The following is a 14,575-nucleotide window of genomic DNA, read 5'->3' as shown; positions in this document are numbered from 1 at the left end:
AAAATAAGCATAAATCATTCATTGAAACTACACTAGCTAGATCATTCAACTCAATATTACTAAGCATGCTCGAAAAGATCAAAATATGAATACTTCAAATCAAGCGTTAAAATCTTATCTTTTGAAAATCGTTCTATCTTACTTTTTGAGAAATTCTAAACAATATATGTTTATTCGGAGTTGCCAATCGATTGTTCTAACGTGCTTATACCTCCATTAGTGAAAATAAGTTCGTCAACTATCATGCATTTCAAACGATATAAATGAAAGATAACCTTATCTATTCTAAAGAAAACGATCAAGGAAGTTGTACTTCGAACTTACGGACATTTTACTTTTCAATATATGATTCTATACTATACGTAGAGTTGGTAGACTAGGGATTCTACTTATACTTAGGGAAGTGAGTAGAGAAAATCTACCTTGATCCGAAATTAGTCGGGGCCGAATAAGCTAGTTGGAAGATTTTCTACGGGCGATGAAACTTGCAAATCTGGACCGAACTTTGGATGGCAGTAACTTGGTCACTATTTGGCCGAATACGATCGTTCTTGGGTCGAAGTTGAAGCTCTCGAAGTGCTCTACGACTTTCGTGAAGGAAGTTGATCCTAGAAACTACTTTAGGTAGGAGAAAATTGGTGAGAAAGGAGAAGACAGTATGCTGTCTGGAAATAGAAATCCGAGATTTTTACTGAACTTCAGATGCCAATATCTTTGTCATTTCTTCACCGATTTGGATGGTTCTTGGGTCTAACTTGAAGGTTTCGAAGTGCTCTACAACTTTTCCGAAGGGAGTTGGTTCCAAAAACTACTTTAAGCAGGAGAAAAAGGAAGACTTGTGGAGGGCAGTAAGCTGTCTGGAAATGGAAAAGGGTTCTTGGAGAGGAATGAAAGCAAGGGAGTGAAGGTGTGAGTTGAACTTGAAGTGGGCTTGCTATTTATAGGCACAAGTCTTGGCTCCCTCCCCCCTCCATATGGCCGGCCTCCCTCTCCTCTCTTTTCCCCATGGATTAGCTCCATAGTCTTGTCATTTCAAGACCTTAGTCAAAACCCTAGCCTTTCCTCACTTGTCAATCCAATAATAGGCCAAATCCTAGGTTATAATGAAGGTTCTATGGCTTGTCAAATCCTAGAATGGGTTGGCTTGTAAGAAAGAATAACATCATTGGCTAGGATCATACTTAAAGTGGTCTAGTCATGGGTTGTCAAGTAGCTTGTGTAAGTGTCCAAATTTGCACACACACACACACACACACTCCCTCTCTCTCTCCCCATCCGGCCTCCCTCCTCTCTCTCTCTCCTTCGGACTCTCTCTCTCTCTCTCTCTCTCTCTCTCTCTCTCTCTCTCTCTCTTTGGCACATATATATATATGTATATATGTGTACATGTATATATATGTGTGTCTAGGAAAGTAAGTCTAGGTTTAATAGGTTTTTAAGGCTAAAATCCTAGGGTTGCATACATGCATGGCTAGGTTAACTAGTTTTGGAAGTAAAATGATGACATTTCTTGGCCCATGATTTTGTATGGTCAAATCAAAGCTTTATTGGCAACTTGATAAACAATGACCAATAGTCGAAAAATTCCCTAGCATTTATGGACCAAAGGGTAAATGAATATGGGTTATAATTAGGGTTTGAAATGACTTGTCATGGGGTATAATGATTACCCCTAAAAGTCTAAGGGTTCAACTAGGGTTCGGGGGGTTCAAAAGGCTCCAAGACGGTCAAAAAGGTCCAATTAGGGTTAGGGTAATGTAACTAGGTGAATCAGTGGTCCGGTTCCACCAACTAATCGGTTGGATGCTAATTCTACTTGCCAAGTAGGATTTCTAGCCTAGAAATATAATTTAAAGATATTATCTAACTCGTTAGGAAAACATACAAGTGCTTTTATAAGCATACTTGTTTTTAGAAAATGACTAGATTGCTCGGCGTGAAAGATATAATTTTATAAGTCTCAAATCTAATTATGATTATTAAAATAAAAAAGAAATTTTTAGTAGCAAATCCAAGTAGTTAAAATAAAATTTAAATATTTAACAAAATTTTTTATTTACCAAAAATCAGGGTCGTTACAGCTTGCGTGCTTTAAGAGAAATGATTTTTGACTCTACCTTTTCATCGGGGCATTGCAAATTTTGTGATTTACCAATTTTGTTGTGTGTAATTAGACGCATTAAAAGACAACTTTAGGAGTGCATTAATAGTAATGTAAAGTGCAAAAATCATGCTACTTTTGTGATGTAGTGAATATATTTGAATTAATCTGTTATTTTTTTTGGTCGGCAAATTAATCCATTATTATCCATGCTGATTATTTACAGGCTGAGCATGAGGCAATACTCAACAAGAGAGAAAATATGGATTCCACACTCACTTGGGATGAATATAAATCAATGCCTTTTTCACTTCAGGTATGTTAATTAGCCATCTAATTCGATGTGCCGTTTTTTTTTTTAAAGTGGAAAACCATTGAAATTAAGGCAGAAATTTTCATGGAATTTTTGTTCGAAGAATCATAATTTTGTGATCCATTAACTAATTGCTACTGTTTATCAATGACAGGTCATTAACGAAACACTTAGGTTGGCAAATGTTTCTCCGGGATTGCTTCGAAGAGCTACGAAAGATGTTCAAGTAAACGGTATACTAATAGAAGAAGTTAAAATTCGTAATTATTATAGCAGAGAGTATTACGAAAAGAGTGTTGATAATATCAAAACTGTTTTTGTTAATGTTAAATTTTGATTGCATAAAGGACCTGTACCATGTGCAGGATACGAGGCTATCCAACACGTGTAGGGCCCACGTGCATCTTGTCAGGTCCACATGTGTCTTTGTAACACTGACTCTAAAATTCGATTTCTCTCCCCAGGTTATACAATTCCAGCAGGTTGGACAATTTTGGTTGCCACTTCTGCTCACCAATTAAACCCTAGAATACAATGATCCATTGGCTTTCAATCCCTGTCGTTGGGAGGTGCATAATTCGGTCTTCAATAATTTTGTTTTTCAGATAAATTATTTCCATTTGAAAAAAAAGAAAGAAAGTGATTTTATAATATTGGTTGATGAAAATACAGGAGCTTGATTCAAGTGTTATTTCCAAGAACTTTACACCATTTGGTGGAGGAATGAGACAATGTGCGGGTGCAGATTTCACTAGGGCGTTCATGGCCACTTTTCTCCACGTTCTAGTCACCAAATACAGGTGATTCTGATTTTCCTTAATTCAAAAAAAAAAAAAAAGTTTTGTTGAGAAGTAGAGTATTCGATACAGAGGAAGGTGTATTCGAAAAGTGTCATATTTAATTAAGCATCATTTAAAATGGAACCAAAATTCTATTTTCTTAAGTAACTTTCACTCTCTTTCTCAATTAATTAATTTTATCTGTATAATATAAAAATTACAGAATTTCCCTGATTTTTTTTGTCACAATTTGTCAGGACCCAAACCCGTGGTTAAAGGTCTAATGACCCGCCAGTGAGTTTACATCACCCTAGGCCTATCATAATAAGATCAGTTTAGGGAATTTATAAAATCCTCACATCAAAATAATTTTCCTTAAGAAAGTTAGTAAGCTGCGAAAGCACAATTTCAATAGTTCCAACATATTCCAGAATTCTACGTGCAAAGATAAAAATAATTGCTTAACAATACCTGCAAATAACCATAGCATAACCTGACCGGAACAAGCCGGCTATCAAAATTCGTAAATCTTCAAGTCAAGTCCTCATAGCTCTATACTCTCATCAGAACAGTACTACTATTTAGGCATAAGATCTGATCACCAAAAAGACTCTGGCTTGAGAGTAAAGCCAAGACCAGCTATTGTTGTTAACCTGAAAAGTATGATTTTTGAAAAACTCCATAAGCCTAAGCTCGTATGAAACATGGCATATCCAGTAAACATGCTAAATCATGGATACAACTAACATCTTATAAAAAGTGTAGTCATACTCTTCAGTAATCAAACATGTAAAATGTACTTCCTTTCAAAGATAATCAAATCTCAAGTCCATATATAATAAAATGAATTCAAGCCTTTCAATAGACTTATGCTAAAAGCAATAAGTCTCAGTCATCAGTTCATTCACATAATGAAATCCAACTTTTCAACATAAAGCAGAAAACCATCATGATATTGAAAATATCACATTTCATAATACTCGTCGATTTCGCACATCTTTCATGAACAAGTTTCAACCAGAATCTAGAGGAGCGACCTCTAAAGTATAAAGGGAATGACGTCAAACCATCAGGATACCTGGTCAATATCCCTCAACCTTATAACTCCAAATCCACTTTGTCTGTTTAAAGTCCCAAGCACGGACACTTGTTCAGATGAATCGATAGAAAATATACAATTCATCAAGTCATTTAGCAAGTTAATAAATATTCATGATTCTACTTAGAAAAGATTTCCAAGATGTTTCAACAACAATAAAACGTTTAAACAAAACATGTAAACAAGATATGCATGTTTCACCTTGTTGTTCCTGAAGACGCAGCTAATCTATATTCGAGTCTTCACGTACCTCTTACTAACGATCACATGGCCCTAAAGAGAATGCCATGAACATAGAAGTATAAATAATACACGAAGTCCGAACATACATTCCAATTCTAGTTATCTAAGTCATGGCTTAGAGCCGATCTATTACTAGGGGTAAAATGGTCATTTACATTTTACGTTCCTAGTCAATCTATCCAAGAGTTATGAACTCAGATCTCTCATCTTATCAAATCTGGTCTAAAATCATAAATTACTCAAAACTCAAGTATAGAACTCAGTTTAAAAACGGTTAGGGCTAAAAATGTCATTTTAGCACACATCGTATGCCAAGGGCAAAATAGTCATTTTAAACCTCCTAACTACAAAGTGTAAAATTTAAGTATCCTAATTATTCAAAAATTATAATCCTGCATTTTTTACAAAAAAAAAATCAATAAGATTTTATACAAAGTCAATTTTTGGCGTAGAAACGCAACACAATGGATTAGAGGTTCAACAGCCTCAAATGGTAAAATAGTAAACACAATTCCACCTTAAGATCACATGAAATTTCTGGGTAAAAACTTAGTTTTGTCAAAAACTCTCAAAAACCTTCGCATGCAAGGTATTTTAAGAAATAAAAATACTCCCTTCGTCCCTTTTTAAATGTCCTGCTTCGTAACTCCAACTTATTAAAAAGACATCATCATTATACCTTTCAATCAACTTTTTCCTCCACTTTCCCTACTTACCCATCATCATTACACTTTTATTCACTAACTTTTCAAAATGGAATCTACTTTTAGGGATAAAATAGACAATTCACCAACTTTTACCCACTAACTTTACAAAATGGACACTTATTAAGGAACAGCCCAAAATGGAATACTGGACTGTAATAAAGGGACGGAGGGAGTAATACTTTGTTCATTTACTAAAATATGTCACCCTTTCTTTGAAAAATCATAACTTATTCACATAAGGTCCAAAAATACTCAAACCAATGCCCAAACTTGCGTAACATCCATATGTATCTACTGTCAAAAATTGAAAGATTAGTTATCAACCGAAAATTCTCCAGATTCAAAAGGACAAGCTGTTCTACAGAAAACAGGGCAGCGAAACGTAAATTATTATTCTCAGTAAAAATTTCAATCTCAATCTCTCTCTCTCTCTCTCTCTCTCTCTCTCTCTCCTCTTCTTTTCTTCTTTTTTTTTTTTTTTTGTTTCCTTTTCATTCCACTATATAGATACAATACACTATTATGAGTGTAATGAAAATCTATTAAGTAGATCTTTCCTAGGGTGCCACATGCCCACTTACTTGACACATGCTCAATCTAAAAGCATGCCAAGTGTTGGCTTGATCCCAATGACTAGCCATGCATGCATGGCTAGTTCCGGAGTGCAACTTGCGCGCGGCTCAAAAAATTGTACGGGTTCCGTACTCAAAAAAATATGAAATTCGCACAGTACCCTAAATAAATTATTCTAAGAATAACCCTATTCTCGGAATTTCAAAGAAAAATCCAGAACACTAAGATTTGAAATGCCTGACCAATTGACTTGTAAACTGTGTTTGAAACTCCGCCCGCGACCACTAATTAAAGTTAGTGACGAATTATCATTGTACTGGAGTAATATTTTTAACGTGAGGGCTCTCACACAATTGGAGGGAATACTTTGTATTTTTCATCAGGAAAAAAATAGTGTGTATTTTTAGAATGTAGTTTGAAAATCTCGGCCATTGTTTGGTTCAAGGGAAACGCTTGTAGCAGTTATTTTTCCCTTATTGGAAAACTAACATTTTTCGCTTTGCTATCCTTCAATAGGTGGGCGAAAATCAAGGGAGGAGACAACATTGGTCGAACACCGATGTTGAGTTTCGGAGGTGGAATTCATGTTAAGGTTTCAAACAAGTATGTTTGAAAATAGGTTGTACGTACGTCTATCTTCGATCACATGTATTGCTATAAAAATGAAGTGGGGCATTTGTAGATGATGACATTTTGTTGATGACGCTGCTGCAATAGTACTAGAACTTGTTTCACAATAAATTGATCATTGATGGTGAGCCTCTTAGACCAATTTTTATTGATTATAAGGAGCTAATTAACAAGAAAATGGGGATTTTGAATTTTTATGGCAGAAGAAGTACTAGTACACCCGGCCGGCCACTCTCTTAATTTCTTCTAAAATGGTCATTGCAGAACGAGAGTTAAATGGGCAAATATTTTGGTAGAATTGTTGACAGGCCGGGTCTGCATTTAATTTGTCATTAATTTGATCGATCGATGTTGTTTATTCACATTTACAATTGCGGGAAATAAGATTTTCTCCAAATTAAGAACATATATACTTCTCTTATATCTGTTCATCCACATGCCTTCTAGCACACAACTCATGAGAGGAGGGTCTTACGAAAAGTTATATCAAGTAAAATTGCATGGGGCCTTTATTATGGAAATGCTTAAACATACAACACGTATGACCAAATTAAGTTATCACTTTCCTAGTATTTGGATAATAAATAAATAATCTCCTTGTACTGATAATTAGGGCATCGGTTTTCTAAGTGCATGTTGTGGTACATACTGGTGTATCTCAGTATACCATGCATTTTGGATTTAGCACAAAACTATATAAAAATGTTCTAGGTAAACTATTTCTATGAAAACAAATTTTGTAAAACTTGACAAGCATTTTTTCCTTGGAAAAATTCTAAAAAAGCGCCTAAACTTTAAAGAACTTAACAAAAAAGCACCAGAACTTTAACTAATGACAAAAAGGCACCTAAACTTACCATTCCGTTAACAATAAAGCCCTGTCGTTCGATTCCGTCAATTTGTAACAGATGGAGTTAACGGAATGCAGTAACCTTTCTATTTTTTTTACTTTTTACTTTCAAAAATTACTTTTATCTCTTTTCTTTTTTTTTTTGTAGTAAATAAATAGGCAATAAAGTTCTTTATTTATTACTATTCATAAAAATTACTTTAATCCGATTTTTATTACTTGCAAAAATAACTTTAACTCCCCTTTTTTTACTTTCAAATTTTACCTCTCTCTCTCTCTCTCTCTCTCTCTCTCTCTCTCTCTCTCTCTCTCTCTCTCCCTCTTTATTTTTTTTAAGAAATTCGACCCCACATCACCAATCAACTCCACAACCAACCGCCAAATCTAGAGCCCCAATTTAAGAATTTTAAAATAACTTTTTATTTAACCTTTATTTTATTTTTTACTTTTTACTTCCAAAAATTACTTTTAACTTTTTTTTAGTAATAAATAATTATGCAATAAAGTTTTTTTTCTTACTATTTTCCAAAACTTACTTTCACCCCAGTTTTTTTTAACTATTTACGAAAACTACTTAACCCCATCTTGTTTTTTTAAACTTTCAAATTTTACCTTTTCCTCACTCTCTCCTTTTTTTTTTTAAAAAAAAAAATTTGACTACACACCACCAATCAACCCCACACCCAATCGAAAGGGAAATTTCGGATTTTCCCAAAATTCAAACACTAAATCACGTAGAGAGAGAGAGAGAGAGAGAGAATTTTAACGTAAAAAATGGGGAAATTTTATTTTTTTAATAGTAAAAAACGGGTTAAAGTAATTTTTGATAAATAGTAAGAAAAAAATGCTATTGCGTATTTATTTACCACTGAAAAAGGAAAGAGTTAAAAGTAATTCTTAAAAGTAAAAAATAAAAAAAAAACCCGGCTTGGTTTTGGGGTTGATTGGTGGTGTGGGGTCAAATTTCTGGAAAAAAAGAAGAAGAAGAGAGAGAGAGAGAGAGAGAGAGAGAGAGAGGAGAAAAGGTAAAATTTAAAAGTAAAAAAATAGGGTTAAAGTAATTTTTAATAAATGGTAATAAAAAAATCTTTATTGCATAGTTATTTATTACTTAAAAAAGAGTTAAAAATAATTTTTTGAAGTAAAATGTTTAAAAAAGAAGAAGGTTAATGCCTTCCGTTAGCTCCATCAATTACAAATTGATGGAATTAGATGGCGGGGGCTTTATTGTTAACAAAATGGTAAGCTCAGGTGTCTTTTTATCATTAGTTAAAGTCTGGGTGTTTTTTTGTAAAGTTCCTGAAAGTTCACGGGTTGCTTTTAAAAAATTTCCTTTTTTTAAACACAATTTGAATTGTATTTTTTCCACTGTCAAGTACTTCCTCCGTCCATATTACAAGAATTGAATTCCATTTTGGGATGTCCAAAATGTTTGTCCTCTTTAAAGTATCAAACAAATAATTGTTTAAATTTTACAAAAACTACAGCTCATTAATTATTATAAATATTTTCCAAAAAATGGAATTTGAAAGTTAAAAAAAAAGGGGGAAGGTTAAAGTTATTTTTGTAAAAAGTAAATAATAGGGAGGGTTAAAGTTATTTTTGTAAATAGTAAAATTTGAAAGTAGAAAAAAAGGGAGGGTTAAAGTTATTCTTGTAAATAGTAAAAAATAGGACTAATTTTGATAAATAGTAAGAAAAAAAAAGAACTGCATTGCCTATTTATTAACTACTAAAAAAAGAAAGAGTTAAAAGTAAATAGTAAGAAAAATAGGAAGGTTACTGCATTCCGTTAGCTCCATTCGTTACAAATTGATGGAATTGGACGGCGGAGACTTTATTGTTAACAGAATGGTAAGTTCAGTTGTTTTTTTCTCATTAATTAGTACTTAAAGTTTAGATGTTTTTTTGAAAAGTTTCTGAAAATTCAAGGGTTTTTTTAAAATTTTCCTTGATAAAAACAATAACTCAATCGGGAGGGATCAAGATCCTCTCCCCATATCTCTCTAGCCATATCTACAACGGAGGCAGATTCTTTGCAATTTGTAGTCCCTGTAGTTCAAACACAGCCGTTCATTTTTGCATCTAACGGTCCAAAATTTAGAAAACAGCAACTTTTTCCCGGAAAAGTTTTTTAAATATCGGCCATTAAAAACACCATTCGACGATAGCAATCACTTGGACCTCACCTCTGCAGTCCAAGTCAGACAAACTTGATTCATTTACCACAACTTTTAACCAACAACTGCCACCTCATTAATGAACTGATCCTCGCTCTAGATTAAACCAAAGCCTCGTGTTTTCACCTTTTAAGTTACATGACACCGTTTTTTTCATTTTCCCAAAAAGCAGCTCTAACACACCGTTTCTCCAATTTACAGCTGTCTTGTAAAGATCCGGTATTTTAATAAATAATAATTATTATAAAAACAAAAATATTATTTTTTGCTCGATAGTTTATTTAATGCGAAAATTTATTTATGTCGTTACACAAAATTTTATTCCGTAATCGATTGAGTGCGCGCTCATATCCGGTGAGTAATTTTCCTAGTGTGTGCATGTGTTGCACAGGATCATTTTTCCAACCCAACCCTTCCCCATTTTTATAATTTTCGGCAGAGAGGGAGGGACAAAATCCCTTGATATCCTCCTCATTTCCCTCCAAACTTGACAACACATCTTTACCCTTAAGTTAATACCTTCCATAAAAAAAATCCAAAACCCAATTTTATATCCCCTTTCTCCATTTCCTTTCATTGTTCCCAGGCTATACACACCACTCGAGAGAGAGAGAGAGAAAGAGAGAGAGACCATGGAAATTCCTTAACATCAACTCTGATTGTTTCCCATTCTAATCATCACCACTCAATCAGCACCAAACCAACCCATTTCAGCTTCTATTTTTCCGGGTCCATTGCAGCTCAAACACAACTCTATTTTCTCTCCAAAAATAGCTTGATTTTGCTCCAAAACAGCTCAGTGAATGAGCCCCAAAACCAGTTCCATTCTAGCTCCGAAACAACCCAAACACCGCCCCATTTTAGCTCCATAACAACCTACAAAATCAGTCCACGCCATCACAACCGAGTCACTACCGAACGCCGATTCACTCCGTTTATTTTCTTCAAACTACTGCTTGCTCTTCGGGAGGAGAGGTAGTTGAAACCTACCTCCCTAAGTATATAATGTTATTAATGTGTTCATTTTGTTATAGATTAGACAAGTGCATAAGTGATATTTGATTAAAGATACTCAAACTTGAAAAAGAAGTTGATTGTGCTAAACATGATAAGGGAAATATTAATAGCTTAAGTTTGACTAGCATTATGATTGAATATGGTGATTATGTTGCAGCTCCTGGGTAAAACGTGAACTTGGATATTGATCTACATGTGGTATAATTTATTTGGAAAGTTATATTGGGTTAATCGAAAAACTTGAAGTTGGATTAACTAAGTTGGGTTAATTGGTAACTAGATATATTTACGAGTTGTAACATGATTATTATGCCTCTTATTGTTACATGCTTCTTGTGTTAAATAAACTTTATTTGGTAACGACATGATTTTCATTTCATGATTTATCATGATTGATTGTTATCCACCCTGTTGCACGAGAACTTAGAACGGACATTAGGTTCACTGGGGATTGGTGTACGTAGTTAGAAGATCACATAGACAATTTTTAAGTTAAAAGAAATCGGAAGATAGGAGATGATGTGTTTGGCGGTTAGCTAGATGAATGATGTTTAAATGAGATTCTTGGAGGTTATCCAGTGAATCCAGATATGATGGACGTTATCCATAGAGTCCAATTTGGGAGAAAAGAAATGAAGCCAGGGTATGGCAGTTGTTTGTCGATTTGAAACCTTAGGATATGGCATTGTGTGATCGCTCTTTTTGAATAGGAGATAAAAGGGTGATATGTATTATAGTACCAGGTTATGGTCTATATACTCCCAAGGATACGGTTAGTTCCCTGGGGAATTCATCCTTGCGAGGCAGCCGATGACTCCGACTAAGTAAATAACTTAGGCCGTTTCATCGGGGCTCCCGGTTAGGGCAAGCAAGGGGGAGCGGTATCACGAGTGGCCATAGTCCTAGTGGTTAACATGGGAGGATGTTTCTCAAGGGTTGAGATTCTAGATTTCACTAAGTTAAAGGCTAGTAATTGAAATTAATCGCTTGCTACTTTAATTGTTCTTACTTTAATTGTATTGTGCATGCCCTTGTTTGTAAGTTATGGGTTTCAGGTGGGTTTTAGCTACTGAGCGTCATCGCTCACGGTACTATGTTGCCCTGGTAACTCGAACGCCAAGTACAGAAGTGTTGTATAATCTAACTGGAGTCAACGCTACTGAGGAGGGAGTCGAAGAACCATGGTTTCCGTATGCGTAGTCGCTCTGATTTAATTTAAGTAAACTTTATTTTGGAAGCTTCAAAGTTTATTTGGGGAAATGTAATATTTGGTCAAATTCAGCTACTTAAACTTAATTTGATATGGTTGTAATATGATGACATATACTTTTAAAACAGTGATGTATTAAATCTATGAATTTTAAATTGGAAAAATTGTCTTTTAAATGTTTTTATTAATGTTCCGAAATTCGGAGCGTTACGTGTCTAGAAGGCTTTTTTGGAACCTGTGGAAGGAAAGGGAAGAGTAGAGAAAATAACTAAAAGGGAAATTACAAAGAAAGTGGGCTTCTTTCCTTTGTTTGATTCAAGAAAGAAAATGAGAGAAAATAAGGGAGAAAAATATTTTCCCTTGTTTGGTTCCAAAAGAAAAAATGGATACCAATTGAGGCAAAAAGAGTATTGATTCACAGATTTTTCTCTCACTTTCTCCCTTTCTAGAATTTTCCTTTTAGGATTCCTCTATAATTTTTTCCTTCTCTCCCCAAATCAAGAATCAAACAACCAAGAGGGAAAATTTCTTATTTTCCTTTCCTTTCTCCCATTTTCTACAAGTTCTAAATAGAGCCGAATTGTTTGGGGAAAAACAAAACAAAACACCCTACCCAAACACAAACACGACTCTCAGCGGCCTTGCGTTCAGTCCGGCGAATGTGACCAACTCTCTAGGCGATCAATCCAACGATGATGTAGAGCCTCTTAGTATTTCGACATTGCTAAGATTTAATATCACCATTTGATTTGTTATGTTTTTGTTCTGGGCAAAAAATTAGGGTTTTGTTTATACTATAATTTGGTTTGATTTTGTTTGGATTCTTTCCATATGGACTCCGATTCTGTTGAACCCATTTTTATTTTTGACGTAAAGAATGATACTTTGTTCTTATTTTACAGTACCATTTCCATATTATACAAACAATCTCATCGTTTGTTTTTTCAAAATTTTTATATGCTGAACTATTGGTGTTCGTGGAAGTAAAAAGAGAAGGTTTTAACCTATTAGTTCTATTCATCCCCTATGTATTCCAAAATTAAGCTATGTAGAGTGAAAAAGATTGCATCTTTTACAAACAGTGCAGGGGAATTGAAGAAAATGCTTAGGGTTCGTCGGAAGTTTGATTCATTTGGGAATTAAAGAAAATGTTTTCAGGACCACAAAGAGAGAGAGAGAGAGAGAGAGAGAGAGAGAGAGAGAGAGAGAGAGATTCCTTGGCTAATTAGAAGTTGGGGGAGAGGGAGAGAGAGAGAGCGCTTGGTAAAATTCTAGGTTGGGATGAGAAAACGGTGAGCGTTAACTGCTATTTGGGAAGAATAAGAAACGGTGTCATGTAACTCTTTAAGGGTGAAGACTTGGGACTTTGGTTTAACCTGGAGCATTAATGAGGTGGCAATTGTTGGTTAAAAGCTGTGGTAGATATGTGTAGAGAGATGTATGGAGAGGATCTGGATCCAATTGGGGAGAGGTCTAGGGAATGGTTTATTTTGAACATACAAATTGGAAGATAACGACAAGCGGGAAACCAAGGGACGCAGAGACGATAGTTATCATGGAGGTGGTGCTGCTTGAGGAATTTACGGTGGTCCAAGAGTTGGTGCTTGAATCAATCAAGGAGTCGAGCCTAATTACTGATAAGAGCTCTAAGGATCGTAGACGATGTATTTGGAAGTACTCCAGAAAGAACGAAACGACACCTTTTGATTAGTGTATCTTGGACAAACCACGAGGCGAAAATTATTATTGTTGATACTAAACTAGCCGGTCTTCATAACTCGACAGGAGAGGATTACCGTCAACGATGTGAAGACCGGCTGGTTTGCCATCAAAAATAATAATTTTTGCCTTGTGGTTTGGCCAAGATACACTAATCCCAAAGGTGTCGTATACGTTTCGTTCTTTCTAGGGAAAGAGAAGGCGACATTGACCAACTCTTCTAGACGACATTGACCAACGCACAGGTTTCTAGATTCATAAAATTGACCAACTCTTGCAGTGAACGCGACATTGATTCGAGGCAACAAATATTTATTGGATCTAGTACGTAAGATTTTATCTATAGTAGACCCAATGAACATCGATTCGAGGCAACAAGTACATTTCAGATCTATTATGTACACTTTAATTCATATTAAACCAACTGGAACCACTGTTTTTTCAATACACTTATTATAAATGCACACTTTCAAAATTATTATCACTTAGCGATCAGTAGTCTTTACACCAACTAGCAATCACTATTTTCTTTCCACATGTCTAATAGTCTTAGCACCTACTAACCATCATGTGTTTCACTATATTTTCTTTACATGACTAAGAGTCTAAACACCTACTAACCATCATGCGTTTATCTCATGATCAATTTTATAAATACAAAAACTTACGTCTTACTTCGGTTGGAAATAAAAGAACTATGTTTGCTTGATGAGATAGAGATAGAGAAGTTAGTCCTACATCCTACTATATTGGATCTAGTACGTAATATTTGATCCATAGTAGACCCAGGGAACATCGATTGGAGCCAACAAGTATGTTTCACATCTATTAGGTACACTTTAATCCATATTAAACTGACTTGAACCACTATTTTTTCGACTTCTTTATCCCAAAGTGCACACTATCAAATTTCTTACTCCCTCCGTCCCAAAATGGATGACAATTTTTGAAACTCGTGTCATTTTTCATTGCTTATATCTTTCAATCGATAATATTTTTCATGAGTTTGAAAACTTTGTATAATAGAACTAATCAAGAACTATCAAACAAGATCCATATTGCATATATTTTGAGATCCATATTGAAAGATATAAGTAATTGAAATTGGCACAGATATCAAAAATTGACATCCAATTTGGGACGGATGGAGTATC

General features: G+C 34.7%; 1 pseudogene; it reads left to right on the top strand.

The window, feature by feature from the left end:
• LOC131302938 (beta-amyrin 16-alpha-hydroxylase CYP87D16-like) overlaps positions 1–10,680 on the top strand; it is a 35,337-nt pseudogene extending 24,657 nt beyond the window's left edge.
• Positions 10,681–14,575: the final 3,895 nt, after the last annotated feature.

This window comes from Rhododendron vialii, chromosome 10a (genome assembly GCF_030253575.1).
Source record: "Rhododendron vialii isolate Sample 1 chromosome 10a, ASM3025357v1".
Taxonomy (NCBI): domain Eukaryota; kingdom Viridiplantae; phylum Streptophyta; class Magnoliopsida; order Ericales; family Ericaceae; genus Rhododendron; species Rhododendron vialii.
Note: the sequence above shows the minus strand (reverse complement) of the source record. Positions and strands in the feature narration are given on the sequence as shown.